Source organism: Macrotis lagotis, chromosome X, assembly GCF_037893015.1.
Source record: "Macrotis lagotis isolate mMagLag1 chromosome X, bilby.v1.9.chrom.fasta, whole genome shotgun sequence".
Taxonomy (NCBI): domain Eukaryota; kingdom Metazoa; phylum Chordata; class Mammalia; order Peramelemorphia; family Peramelidae; genus Macrotis; species Macrotis lagotis.
Genome location: NC_133666.1, coordinates 437,148,395 through 437,163,937, shown reverse-complemented (window position 1 = coordinate 437,163,937; position 15,543 = coordinate 437,148,395). Strand labels below are relative to the sequence as shown.

Below are 15,543 nucleotides of genomic sequence, written 5' to 3'. Positions count from 1 at the left end.
GGTATAGAGAACTAGGTATAGTTCTTGCTATATGTATGCTTTCAATATACACATGAGATACCTTATTGAATAGGTTATGCAACATTTTGATTTATTGAATCAATTTTTTAACCATAAAAGAAGCAGTTTTTTGTATTCTCAGCAAATTCTAACTGGTTTTGTGATAGTAAAGATGAAGTCTGCTTCAAAATACTATTTGTGAAGAGCCATCCAATTCTCTTTTACCTTTTTCAAGGGTACCCCCAATGTGATTTTATTTTTAGAGAATTTGTGGAGTTGGGAAAATAGGAATATGGACTAATAGATACTTCTATTTTCTCAATTGTATTAAAAAATTTAATAGCAATATGGTCAGTATTTTCCCTAAAAGACATTTGCTTTCAGATACATTGATACGCATTCACTTAATATTTTTTATCTCTTACATGAAGCTCATTTTTTTATGTTTGGTCTAGACCATCTCTTCTTCACACCATTGTTATCTTTAGTTCTATTTTCATGTATTCATTTAGCACATTAAGGGATTGTGATGTTAGTATAACTTTTGGTGACTCCCTTAATGTAGAAAAGAGTTTGTTATAGAAATCTTAATAAATATTTTCCATTTTCATGCGTTTACCATCTTTTCATTTTATCTTTAGCACTTAGGATAATCTGCTTAGTGGTTTCCCTTACTATATTTTCCAAAATCCTGTTTTTACTTTCTCTAATTTTCACTCGTTTTTTGATGTCATGTTTTTCATAATTTCCCACAATCTACATCATTATGTATTAGAAATGAATTTATACTCTATATTTTTACCACCCTTATGTACCATATCTTTCCCTTGGCAAGAAAGTTAAACATTTTTGGGCTGCAGAAGTTTTTAGATTCTTTTTGTATCCTTGTTGCGATAATTGATTCACATTGTTTAAACTTCTTTAGGAAATGGTAATAGTTTCTGTTGAATGCTTATTATTTTACCCATTTCTCATTTTAAAAAAATCAATAAATTGCCTAAATGAATCAGATTATAGTTGCCTCAATTGCACTCCAAAGCTTATTATTTTAGTCTTCTAATGTAGTATTGATTTTTATCTTTGCTTTTTTAATCTAATGGTCTGACTATATACAGACAGCTGATTTGGAAATGACTTATCAGGAACTGGTTATTTTCAAAGTCAGTTATTAAATAATAATTTTCTTTGTATGTATTTGTGTGATTTTCTTCAGTGTTAATTATGTTCAAAGATTCTTATACTCTAGCCTTTAACCTCTCACATTTCCTACTTTTAAAGTATGTTTTCAAACATATTTCAAAGTCTCCTCTTCCATGAACATATTTTTTAGTATAATTAATGATAATAAAACAAACGTTGGTGTTATTTAGATGTCTAATTGAGTTCGCTGAATTGTCTCATCTTCCTTATGGATGCTGACATATAAAGCTTCAATCAACTTCATGGATGTCTTTTTGCATATTCCCTTCATGATTATTATGATATGAAATGTCAAGATTACACAGGTGAATATAGGAGAATTTTTTAGGGTTATCAATGTATGGAAGGACTTAAATCTAGTTTGATGCACCCATTTCATACATACATACATATATATATATATATATATATATGTATATATATATATATGGAAAATGATGTGTTGGCCTATATCATATAGGAAGTAAGTGTTCAGTCTCAGGTAAGAGAGAGGTGAAACAGTTGGGAAAATAAGGAAAAATTTCATATGGGAAGTGACAACTGATCTGAGCCTTGTAGGAAGTTAAATAAGGATTCTAAGAGTCAAATGTGAGGAAAGAGAACATTTTAGGAAGGCATGGAAATAGGTAGAATGTTGATTTCAGGCAGCAGGTAGTGGGTCAGATTTTATATTTTTGCTTGTTACTTTTAATACTTGGGCATATTTTGTACTTTTGAAAACTCTTCTGAGTCAAAATAAGCATGTTAAAGAAAAGGGGCATGACCTTTTGTTCTCTCCATTTGACTATTTGATTTTAAGGTAAAAATCATCCTATTCTACACATCTAGTTAGTTCCCTTTTACCAGGGGACCTAAGGACATTGTTAGCAGTGTGATATGTGCATATTCTGGTTCTGTACAAGTTTAGCTGAAAGAATTCTATCAATAATAGAATAATTCAATGAGTCATTTTGGAACCTGACATCAGATCCTATGATTATTTGGCCTCCTGTTTTTCCAGTGTATATTCATCCTAATCCTTTTTTCAAGTTCCATTCTTTTCCTTCCACTCCGTTCTCTTCTCTTACTCTACCCCTAATAGTATGTTAGAATTCAGGAAGTATATTTCTTTGAAAGTCATACCATAACAAATCAGATTACAGAGTACTTCAACAAGTCATCTATTTTTTTCCCTTTTCTCTTGGTTACACTTTCCCTCAGACCATTCCACCAATAAATTTGTTTTCTGTCCTGTGGAATGGTCAGAGAAGTGGACTCCTGGTATGTAAAAAGGTATCTGCAGTAATTTATCAGTGGTTATTAAAAAATTGAAAAGGAAATGACATTTTAATAGTGTATATAAAGACATTGACAGAAACCTCAGTGAAACTAACTAGAAAATCTCTCTTTTTTAACTCATCTTGTGAGATCTTAAAAAAGAAAGTTGATATTTATTTAAGTATCAAATAAGTTTATAAGCTTGAAAATATTTTTAAAAGTTAACAGAGACATGCTTTTCCATATTTTGATTTTCTTATTTTCTTGTTCATTTTTATTTTATTACATTTTAGGTCCTTGAGAGGTATTTTTATGATTGGAAACAACAGTAAATATCTAAATAACTACCCTGGGAAATTATTTCTGTAAGAGTTGAGTGATTTGTCCAGGACTGGACAAAGTCATTAGCAAGTCTGAAATTGGAACATGTTGCTTTAAGTTATTAAGCTGTTGCTTGGACCACTGAGCCGTAATAAATGAGTCCAGATACAGTGGCCAAACAAATTACTGTGCTGGGTCTAAGTCTTTCCCAAAGGCTACAGTCACTTGTTGAAGGAAAATTCCCAAGGAATTTCTTCTTGCACTTGTATAATTTTCTGTTATACACTTCAAAGTTGTTTGTAACCATACCTTAGCAGTATATTGCAGGCTACTTGTTTCTTCCTGTTGGAGTTCCTGGGATGTCATAAAAATGCTAACATATTTGCTATTATGATTGATTTATTGTTTAATTCATTGTGCTTATTTCCTTTTAAATGAGTCAGAGTCATCAAGCTTCTGCCTTAAAAACCCATCTGTTCCTAATGAGGTTACATGAAAGTTTGCCCTTGACATCTAAATTTCCTCCACAATTTTTATGCCTTGAGATTATACTGTTGACTTAGTGCTGAGATCTTCTGCCAGTTCTATTGGAATTAATTGTTGAAGTTACTTGAACATAAAAATAGCAATGACATCTTAGCCCAAGGTTCTTCCAGTTAAAAATTCTGAAGCTGCTGCTTTACAAAGTACAGGAACCAAATTAGAAATCATTGATTATTCACTTTAGTTCATTCAAATTAGACTACAAATCTAAAAGAATTACAGAAAGAATTCTAGAATTTTCACCGAAATTATAACCAATTAACATAATCTTTAAGGATGCCTAAAGGTATTCTTAATTATTGAAAAATTGAACTATCTTCAACCTTCTCTGGGTGGGCATTTCCACTATTCATGGAGATTGCAGTTCTTTGATGGTTTAGTAGAGCATTTAGTAGAGCATTTAGAGCATTTTTGAGGACAGTTATGACCATCAAATTCATTACTCTATGATCATCTTAATTGATGAACTTCTCTGATTTTAGCTAGACTAGTCCTCACCTGAAGCTTTTCCACCAGTATCTGCCAGAGCTTACAGAGTTACCTCCACTATGAGGAGTTATTAGAGGAAGACTTTAATGGAGGATAAAAAAAACAAATTATTAAAATTATTATTGTTATAATTATTTTAAAAACTATTAAAATTATATTGTACAAAAATTGATGTTTCTGTACATATATTGTCTCACTTCATCCTTATTGCAACACTGTAAGATAAGAACTAGCCATATCTTTCATATGAGGAAACCAAGATTCAGAAAGGCAAAGTAATTCATATAAGTAGGCAGGATTTGAATTCCATTTTCTCTTGATATTAAGTACAACCCTCTTTACTTTATCACAAAGACTCACACTAAACCATCATGAATAATATGGTACAGAGAAAAAGAGTACTAATTAGAAATCAGTAATCCTTCAGTTTTAGACCTGGCTTAGGCTACTGGTTCAGTGAATAAAAGCCATTTAACTTCCCTGGGATTTTAGTTTCCTTATCTTTAAAATGAATGGATCAGATTCTAGTGTTCTTTTCAGCTCTAAAACTCTGTAAGTACATATTATGAAAATGGAAAACTGTCAAGTGAATAAACTGGTACTATATCACCTTTCCTATATAATAAAAAAGTAATATATACTCTAGTCAAGGTTCCTGGACCCTCATTCCCAAATCTACTTTAGAATATCCTAGGAGATTAAGGATATTTTTTAAACAGCTCCTAGAAGTCCTCTTTATCCCTTCAGGGAGCCCTCAGCAAGTCTGTTTGATGGGCCATTGCCAGTTGTCTTGACTTTTGTCTTGCTGATGATCCTGGAGGAGAGAATGAGACTGCTGTTTTTACACAGTTCTACCTCACTTAAATCAAATTCACACATAAGTCAAGATATCACCACCTTGATGTCATTGGTCCTCTGAGAATGAAGGACAAACAACAAAAAACAAGTCATCTTTCTGCTGGGTTCCTTGCAGAAAATTCCCTTTCCTCGATGTATTAACTTTGTCCTCCTTGTCTCCCTATGTAGACACTGCTATCAGCTCTTTCAGAGATGTTACTAGAACACAAATAGGAATCTAAAATCATCCAGCTCTTTTGAACTCTTCAAGGTCTTAAAGTGGCCAAGGGGATGGAGGTAAGCAAGAGTTTTCTCCTTCCCTTCAATAAATTCCCTCTCAGGATGTTAAATAAGCATGAGTTTAATTTAAATAGGAAAGTGGTCAAGGGCAGAAGCATTTTTTCATGAAATATTACTAAATCAGTAGCATAGCTATTGCTGTTGAGAAGAGAGCCAGATGAGGTTCATTTTGGGTATCTTTGAATTTTCCACTGTGTCCCCAGTAAACTAAGCATTGGGAAATCTCATCTTACAAGATCCAGTCAGCTTTGTAATTCAGAACTCATCAGTACCCTCTGCCTCTCTAATTAGAAAGTAGAGTTATCAATAGAGATATCTTCTCAGACATCTTGTTTCCCACCTTAGTACTTCCCACCATTTTGAACTTCTTTGACTTCTCCACAATGTTCCCTAACAGGGTACCTTCTTCTTGTCCCACTTCCATCCCTTGCAAATTCCCTTTATATATAGTCTTCACCCACAAGATTGTAAGCTCCTTGAAGGCAAAGACCATTCTTTTTTCATCTTTGTATTTCTAGAATTTAGCACAGTGGGTAGTATATAATTATATTTAATAAATATTGATTTAATATTGATTTTCATCTATGAGAAAAGATGCTTCAATATAAAATATAAAATTGAATTATAGTGCTTAAAATGATCTCCTATCTAATTTACTAATTCTAAAGATATTTAAGAATATTTTCTTTAATAATAATTTTCTTTAATAATAATTCTCAATCATGCTGGGAGTGTTTCAAGAAAACAAAAATTGTCTCAGTTTTTGAAAATGAGAAATGACAGGAAAACAAAGGGAGACTTCCTAGGAAGAATAAAATTGCAGCAAATCAATTTCAATTCAATTTTAAAATATGTATTAAATACCACTTGTGCACTATGGACCCTTAACTGCTAAGCAAAATGCTATGTTTAAATAATAAAGTATCTTTTTCCTCATGGAGATTACAATTTAGTAATAAGATAAGGTAGATGAGTTTCATTGTATAAGTGTATGGTAAAAGTGCATAATCATAACATCTGATTCTAGGGGGATGGAGCAGGGGAGTTGGGGCATCTGAGATCTGGGTTCAATTTTAAGGGTAGATAGACATCAACAAGCAGGATAGAGATAGGGATAGGGCTTTCCAAACTTGGGGAATCAAATTTAATAATAACAATGACAGCAATAATAATCCCTTTGCCACTTTAGTTTTCTAAACAATCAATATTCCTTGATTATAGCTGTTAATGATAGGGGAAAACAGAGGTACCTATTGTGGAAGATAAGAAAGGGAAGTGACAATGCTAGTAATAAACCCAGTACTCCTGTTTTCTAGTACCATGGTGATGGTTCTACTACTTACTCCACTACAGGAGTGTGTGTCTATGTGGTTAAATATATATGTGGTATTATTATATTAAAATGCATATTTCTCTGGAAAACATATCATTGAAATGTTTATGTATACATATTTTGATTATATAATTGGTTATATGAATATATTAGTTCTCTTATTTTCTTTATTCCTCTTCTTTTGTAATTGGTTGCAAGTATCTCAAACTTGTCAACACTGCCATACATATATTTTAACTAAACTCTAACTACATAATAGGTAATATGTTTTAAGTGACTATGAAAATTATATAAAAATATACCTAATTCTATATAGTGTAGAACTACAACAATGTTTTACTAATGTACAAATGAAGAATTTTTAAATTATTCTTCTCTTGTTGCCTCCAAATTTTCATTATTTATTCTCTGCTTGTGAATGTCTTCCCATTTATTTCATCATACTTAGCATCCTTTCCCTTTCATATTCCCTTTCGTATAGGAATAAGAAGTGAATTGTTTAGCATATGAAAGTGAAGCCATAATCTAAATTAAAAAATCTTATAATATTTGGCCTTTGTTTAAATAGTTTTAATAGCAGGAAGACTTGTTCTACTTCCCAGTGATGGATCAAAGCAAAAGTTAGGAAACTCAATGAGTGACACTTAATGTGTAAATTTAATCATTAAGAGGCAGTTTGCCTTCTATCTCTAAAAAGTGATTGGAATAAAATTAAAACTTTTTCTTTCTAAACTTTGTGCAAAGTTTTTTTACCATTTGCAAACAAGTTAGATTAGTTCCCAAAAAAAAACTATAGATAAAAGAGTGAGGAATGGAAGAGATGAGGGATTACTTAAATTCTTGTCTAGATCTGATCACTAGGAAGGATTGGGAAATAGATTAAGAAATTGGCATATTGTTTCTTTCTAAATGGTCTAGAAGTGGATATTTGATTACTTTTTTATTTGCTCTTACCTTGTAACTCAAAGTGGAAGGATTTAAGGGAGATAGAGTCAAAGATGGAAACCAGGGAAAAATAAATTTCATTATTATGTTTATTCATTAATTTTGTTTAAAATTTTTGATTTATAAGCAATCTGTTACCACCTCCTATAATTAGAGGTCCCACCCTCTCTAATCATAAATAACTAGGCTCTGAAATGTATCTGAGGATAAGCCTTTAAATTGACATTATTGAGATAGAGCTATTTTTACACAAAGGCAGACTTCATGGGAATGTTTCTGGAAAAGTTAGGGAAGGGATGTCCAGATATGCTTTCCTAAATGTAAAAGAATGTGTAGCTAGGTAACTCAGTGGATAGAGTTCCAGGCCTGAAGTCAGGAAGATTCATCATTCTGAGTTTAAATTTGACCTCAGGCAGATTCTTACCAGCTCTGAGACTCTGGGCAAGTCACTTAACTCTGTCTCATCTATAAATGAGCTGGAAAAGGAAAAGTCAACTCAATCTAGCATCTTTGCCAAAAGATTGGGATTAAATGAACAACAAACAGCAAAATCCAAGGAATCTTTTCTGGCAGAACTCTGCTAATATAGCTCAGTAGCTCTTAAAGACTTGCCTAGACCATGGAAAGGTTAAGTGATTTGCCCATGGTCATACTGTCAGTGTGTTCCAGAGGCAGAGCTGGAACCTCAGTATTCCTGATTCCGAGGCCAGTCTTCTGTTCATAGACTATGCTATGTCTCTCATTGGAGGTCACCTGCAAGATAAGATTTGAAGGTTAAGACTGTAGACAAAATTATGCCTGCAATTCCACCATATAGGCAGCACAGTGAGTAAAGCACCTGGTCTGGTAACATGAAAACCTGAGTTCATGTGTGATCTCAGACACATATTAGCAAGGAGACCCTAGATAGGTGACTTAAACTCTGATTGTCTTAGTGTCCACCACTCTAAACTGAGAAATAACACCTACCTCCCAGGAATTGTTTGAAGATAGTTCCCCTCCCCTTCCCAATATTTGGAATTTCCTCACTTGCATTATTTTACCTTCTACCTAGATTTCTAACATAATGTAGTAACTAAGTGACATGGATAGAGCAGCAGAGAGCACTTTGGAAGAAAATTCAAATCCTTTCAATCCCTTATTGACTTGGACATGTTTTAGTAGACAAATTAATTAACCTCTTAACCTTGGTCTGCCTCAATTTCCTCATCTGTCAAATGAGATAATAAAAGTACCTGTCTCAAAATTTTGTTGAGGATAAAAGTGAGAAGATATTTGTAAATCATTTTGCAAACCTTAAAATGCCATATAGATCTTAGCTGTTATTATTAATAATGCTTAGCAAATCACTTTCTTTGATGACCTTACCCCGGTAATATTTCCCTGGTACCCAATTTACCTGTGGCAGACTTTGAGGACTTGATGAAAGCATTGAGAGTGAATATGATGCTAAGAAAGATTGCTCTAGCAGCTGCCTTAAAGCCAGCAGTGGAGATTATACAGGTTGGAGAGAATTTCTACATCAAAACCTCTACCACTGTGAGGACCACCGAGATTAACTTCAAGATTGCAGATTTTGGGGTGGCTAGGTGGCTCAGTGGAAAGAGCACCAACCCTGGAGTCAGGAGTACCTGAATTCAAATCCAGCCTCAGACACTTCATAACTACCTAGCTGTTGTGGCCTTGAGCAAGTCACTTAACCCTATTTGCCTTGAGGTAAAAAACCACTTAAAAAAAGATTGTAGATCTTAACATAATTTTATGTTTATAGAAAAACTTTTCACTGAAGGCTGTAAAGGGTTCTCAAGATACTACTTAAGCCATCTAATAAGAAATCTAAGGCCTGAAACACCATATGGCAAAACAGTCTAAACATTTTTATGGTGAGGATGTACTTTTTTGATGACCTAATGTGTAGTGATTTTGTTCAGAATTTGGAGATACTGATTTAGTACCTATAAAGGATGAAAAAATTTGAATAGAAATAGGTTTGGGGGTTCCTACAAGTTGTAATAAAAATCACTATGTATTGGGGGAAAAACACAAACTCAGTTTTTTTAGAATAATTTTAACTGAAAAGTAGAGAATCCCCATGGTCGCTAAGGCAAAATAAGATTATAGTAGCATCTTTTTATGTTATGTGCATATATTTAATTTCTTCCTATGTCAGCTAGTTAACTCCATGTGATTTCAGATTTCTTTCTGTCACTCAACAAAAATAGCTGCCTCATTTTTTTAGAAATTCACTTAAAAAAAGAGCTACACAATTTTGAGAAAATAAGACCTGCAAATGAGTCACCAAATTGTAATATTTTAACTTAAATCTTTGAAGACATTCATACATAAAGGGATACCAATAGATTACAAAAGGTGTTAAGTATTGTACAGTTAAGTGGGTGACCTTTGGCAGAGGTTACAAACATGTGAAAGCTCTCCAAGCTGTATCTACCAGGGGTTAACAGAAAAAAACTTAATGACTGTTCAGTGGGAAATATGGCCAAGTACAGGTGCTCTGAACTCTGCAGGTAGGCTTATTCACTGACCCTTGAATCTTTGGTCAATGCAAGTTTTTGGTTAGCACAAGTTTTTTTTATATTTTTGATAGCTATAACTATATGTGTGTATAAAGTCATTTTTCTACTCACATAAAGCATACATACCTATCATTTCGAAAACTTAGTTCCTTTATTTTTTTCTTTAAAAGAAGAAATGATCATTTTCTGTAAATTGCAGGTATAAGAGACATTCCAAGCCCTCTACCTCAAAAATAATAAAAAGCTTAGACTCTGCAATTATATCAATCAGAGGTATGAACCAAAGCATAAGTAAGACCTAGACATTTCCATTGAATCAATCAATCAATCAAAGGCATTGACCTAAGTACGAACAACGTATAATTATAATAATAACTAGCATTTATATAGGACTTTAAAGATTACAAAGCTCTTTAAACAGTTTTATGTATATTATCCCATTTTAGCCTTGCAACAGCCCTGCACTAACCCAAGTAATCAAGTTGGGAAGGAATGTAATACTTTCAGCAATTGGATGAGATGAGATATTACATACAAAGTTAGGATTGATTGAAGTAGTTCAGTATGCCCTTTGAATCTTATAAAAAAACAAACAAATTTGTAATCAGGCATCTGAGAATTTGAGATCTGGGAAAGCTTTTCTAACCAAGTCTGCTATATTGGAGAAAATTGTTTTTGGTTCTAGATATCCCAGTTTTAGAAAGACATTGATAAATGGGGAATGTCCAGAAGGGCTTGAGTCCATGTCTAATGGATTTCAGTTGAAAGAACTGGAAACATTGTCTGGAGAATAGAAAACTGGAATTGGAGATGGAATGAGGCATGATATAACCATATTCAAGTAGTAAAGATTTTCAAGAAGGGGAAGGAAGGAAGGAAGGAAGGAAGGAAGGAAAGGAAGGAAGGAGAGAAGAGGGAGGGAAGAGAGGAAGGAAGAAGGAAGGGAGGGAGGGAGGGAGGGAGGAAAGGAGGTAAAAACACTGTGCAACCATCTAGGAATTCCTAGAAACCTCTAGGAACCTCTATAAATGCAAAAGCAAGGCATTTCTTTTACTCAAGGAGAATGTATTTTTGTAAGTGGAGAGAAAACATATTGAGGAATTGTGGGAAAAGAATGATATTTTTAGTATGGGAAATCACAGGAACAATAGAATAGTTGATTGAGATGCCCTTTTCAGAGTATATTTCTTTTGTATATATTGAACATTTAATGAATGTTCTTACCTTAAATACACACATGTATATTATTACTAAATGTATAACTAAGTTAGCGCTAAGTGTATTTATTGCTAAGTATTAGTGTATTCCTAAGTTACTGATAACTTCCCAGTTTAATAGAACTATTTTCTTAATTAGCTTACCAGTGACTTCTTTGTAAAATATCAACATTGTCTTCTTTAATTTATATAATTGGATGAATTATGATAGACCTTGCCTTGTAAGAGGTTGTTCATAGAGTAAGGTTTAAACTTCAAAGAGGAGAAAAGGAAAGGTTTTTCCTTCCTTTTTTATTGCTTACATATGTTTTTACTCATCCATGTCATAGAGCATTTGTAAGAGCAGCTGGCTATCTTACAGTTTTTTAGAGGCTGATATTCAACAAAGACACCCACAGACTTATTTCATTCCTTCACATCTTTTTTGTCTACTGTTCAATACAAAGGAAGATGTATATTAGCTCTGTTCTATCATTTATACATTCTGTCATTTCTAAAGTAAAGAAATCTTGCCTTTTGGGATTTTATTTGGTTTGGGGGTTTATATATGTGCTTTTGTAATCTGTGAAGCTTATTTTTAGTAGGGGGTATGGAGATTATGAACCAACACATGACTTTTCTAAAGTTATTCCTATACAACTAAAAGTTAATTTAGTGTAGAACTATACTTGGATGCTATTATGATATACTAAGGAAGTAGGAATTCTTTTTCTGGATCCTTAAAAATAACATGCACCAGAGAAAATATTGACAGCATAATAAGTGAGACTAAATGAAAATTTGTTGAATAATTCTCTAAATTCAGATCTATAAATTTATGTGCAAACTAAATTTAGAGTGAATGTAAATAAAATTTTGCATCATTTTAAGTGTCTAGAGTTTCTTAGTCTAACCTCATAATTTAAATTCAGGCAGAGGAGTTAAGCTCTGGTAGTTACTACCAAAAAGACTTTTGAGTATGGCCCTAGTCCATCAGACATTTCCATTATTGAAGGACCAGTCTTCTTAAAAATGGGCATATAGTTGACTCCCAAGTAATAATTTTCATTTCTGTTACTAGTCACAGTAATTCAAGAAAACTATATAAGAGTATCATAAATGAGTAAAGTGACAGCCTTGGAGTCTACACACTTAGAATGAAGTCCAGTCTTTAACATACTGTGTGAATTTGGGTAAGCTTCTTAAATTGTTGTCCCTCAAATAATATGTTATGGAATTATTGTTGATAGACATTCTTGGAGAGAGATTCCACATTGTTAGTTCCTACTGATAAAATCACAAGTCCAGATTGAAAAAAATGCAAATATAAAAATGAAATTCATGGAAACTTTGTAATCTGTTTTAGTGAGGTATATTCCCCTCCATTGATGAAATCATAAATATTTTAAAGTATTAAGGTAATATTAGCAGTCTCTGCAGGATATAGGCTATATATGAAAGCAACAACTGAGCCACTGAGGAGAATAAACTGGGATAAAGCCAGGAAGGAATACTTTAAACCACCCACTTCCACTCAACAGTGCTCAGGCACAGTGACAAGATTCTCAGCTATTGAGCCCACAAAGCACCTCATCCAAAAAAAGGGGCATTTACTAGAGATGTTAAGTCAACAGCTGTGTTCAAATAACATTTCTCTTCTTAGTGTGTGAATCACAACTGTATTCACAACAGAGATGTGCTTATAACACTTCAAAAACATCAGAGGGAGATTGTTTCTGGCAGCTAGGTAAATTGCCAGAAGCTGGAGAGTACCTTTAGCCAGGAGAGAAAATGGTGAATGCTAGAATTTTAGAGAATGAAGAAGATTTAGAAATCAAGCTCAAGCCTTGCCTCTTACAGAGGAGGAAATTTCATTCTGAGAAGTCAAGTGACTTGATCAATGTTTTCCAGCTTACTTACTCTAATCCCATCTTTTTATTCAAAGTTTAGTGCTTTCCCCAGTCACACCCCACCCCAACCTGCATCCCTGCATTCCCAGATCTCGGAAGGGGCAAAAAAACCCGTTCTCCTCTTCTGTGCCTCAAAAAGCATTACTATTTTCACACCAGTCATCATGGGGAGGAGAATTATGCTAAAGCTCTCCCTGGTACCTTTTAAATTTGTATATTTTTTTCAGCTTCTCTTCCATCGTTTCAATCAATAAATAAATAATCAAATCTTGAAGGGGTATATTCAGCAAAAAGATAGAAATTGAGGAAATAAGAAACATTGTCTTTTATTTGAATAGTCCCTTGCATTTAAAAAAAAACTTGAAATTTCTGGCTCCACAATTGATTTTATGAATTTTTTTAATAAGCCAAAAGAGTTTTAGTTGATAAAAGTTCTTGCTTATTGCCCTTTTGCTATACATGCATTTTATGTCAGATTTACTGAAAAATGTTTGCAATTTGTCCATTGAAGACTGTGTCATCTATAATAACAAAATGTATGCTTGCTTATTTAGGAAAATTAAAGGCAATCCCAAATTAAAAATTCGTTCTGAATGATATAAATTATTTTAATAGGTCAAAGATATGTCCTTTGAGAAGATCAGTTCAATTCCAGCTGTTCTCATATCTAAGATCCATTTGACCTAGTTGATATTCCTCCTAGATAATGAATGCATTTGCATTTTTTTAATGTGCCAACAATACTTTGCTAGTTAGTAGCTAAAGAATTCTTTAAACATTATTTCTGGATTTTAAGGAGTTATTTCTCTTAATATTTCTTAGAAGAGGGCAAAGTAGAAAATAAAATAATCCACTGGATATCTCCTAAAAGAAATCTCAACATGAGAATTCACAGGAATGCTTTTATCAAATTCCATAGTTCTCAAGGAAAATAATAATGAAAGTGGTTTGAAAGAAACTATTCAAAAACTGCTGACGCACAGTCAGGCTCACACAAGATTTAGCAACTTCTACTCTAAAGGAGTATAGGCTTGGAATATGATAGTCTAGAAGGAAAAAGAACTAGGATTCCAAATGAAAATAAACTTCTTAGCAAAACATCCTACAGGGTAGTGGCAGGAAGGAGGAGTGAACATTTAATGAACTAGAGAACAATCAAGCATTCCTGATGAAAATATCAGAGTGGAATAGAAAATTTTGACAGTCAAAAAGAAGACTCAAGAGAATCATAAAAGAGAAACATAAGTGAGAAATCATATAAGGGACTTATTAAGGTTAAACTGTTCATATTCAAATATCAGACAATGATGCAAGTAAACCCTAAGAACTTTTATCTTCATAATGAGAGTTTGATGGCAACTACTTAGATAGAGGACATGGGTGTGATTCTATTATCTTGGCAATATCTCAAAAGAAAAATGTAAGGGTAAGAAAGGGATGTACAGAGTGAAGGGAAATGAGAAGTTATCTCACATAAGAAAGAGTGTAAGGAAAAATTTTTCAAATAGAAGGGGAAATTTTGGCAGTGAGGGAGTGGGAAATGCTTAGACCAGATTCTCATCTAAACTGGTTCAAAGAAGGAAAAATACATCCATATACACATACAAACATATATGCTTTCATTATGCATGTATTTGTATATGCATGTATATGTATGTATGCATATGTATTTATGAATCTATATGTGTCTTATATACATATACAGTTGGATATAGAAATTCACCTTACCCAACAGGGAAGTAGGAGGGGAAGGGGATAAGAGGAAGGGTGTGTGTAGTGATAAGAGGAAGGACAGAAAAAGGAAAGTAGTGGTCAGAAGCAAAAAAGACTTTTGAGGAAACAATACGGAAAAAAAAGAAAGAGAAGTATTAATAGAGGAGATGGAGGGAAATACATGATTAACAATGTGAATAAGAACACACTCTAGGGGAGGCTAGGTGGTACAGTGGATAGAGCACTGGCCCTGGAGTCAGGAGTATCTGAGTTCAAATTTGACCTCAGACACTTAATAATTACCTAGTTAAGTGGCCTTGGGAAAGCCACTTAACCCCATTTGCCTTGCAAAAGCTAAAAAAAACAAAAAACAAAAAAAAACAAAAAAAACCCTCTAAAAGAGGATAGTATAATAGATTAGAAACTATAGTTTAATGTGTTATTTACAAGAGACACACAAAATGAAAATACACAGAGTTAAAATGAGGGGTTGAAATAGAATCTATTATGCTTCAGTTGAGGCAAAATTGGGAGAAGTAGCAATCATAATATTAGATAAAATAAAAATAAACCTAATGAAAAGAAATAAAAGGAAAATATTTATTTACCAAATGGCGTAGTATCTAAATTCTTGAAGGAAAAGTTAAATGACTTACTAAAGGGAATAAACAGCAAAGTTTTCTATGAAGGAACTCAATTAAGGACAAAATTAAAGCAATAAATAGAATTTTAGAATTTTAGAAAAGTCAGATAAGAGAAACCTCTGGAGAATATTTAATGACAATAGAAAGTATACTATTACTCAGCTATGTATAGCATCTTCTAAAAATGAATCATGTATTAAAACATAGATACTTCACAAATAAATGCAGAAAAGAAAAATATTAATTGCATCCTTTTCAGACCATAAGATAATAAAAACAATTGTATTCAATAAAGAAATTTGAAGTATAGATTAAAAGTTA

General features: G+C 32.9%; 1 protein-coding gene across 2 annotated transcripts in view; it reads left to right on the top strand.

Annotated features, from left to right (window-relative positions):
• DTNA (dystrobrevin alpha) overlaps positions 1-15,543 on the top strand; it is a 499,301-nt gene that overhangs the window by 46,634 nt on the left and 437,124 nt on the right. The window lies entirely within an intron of this gene.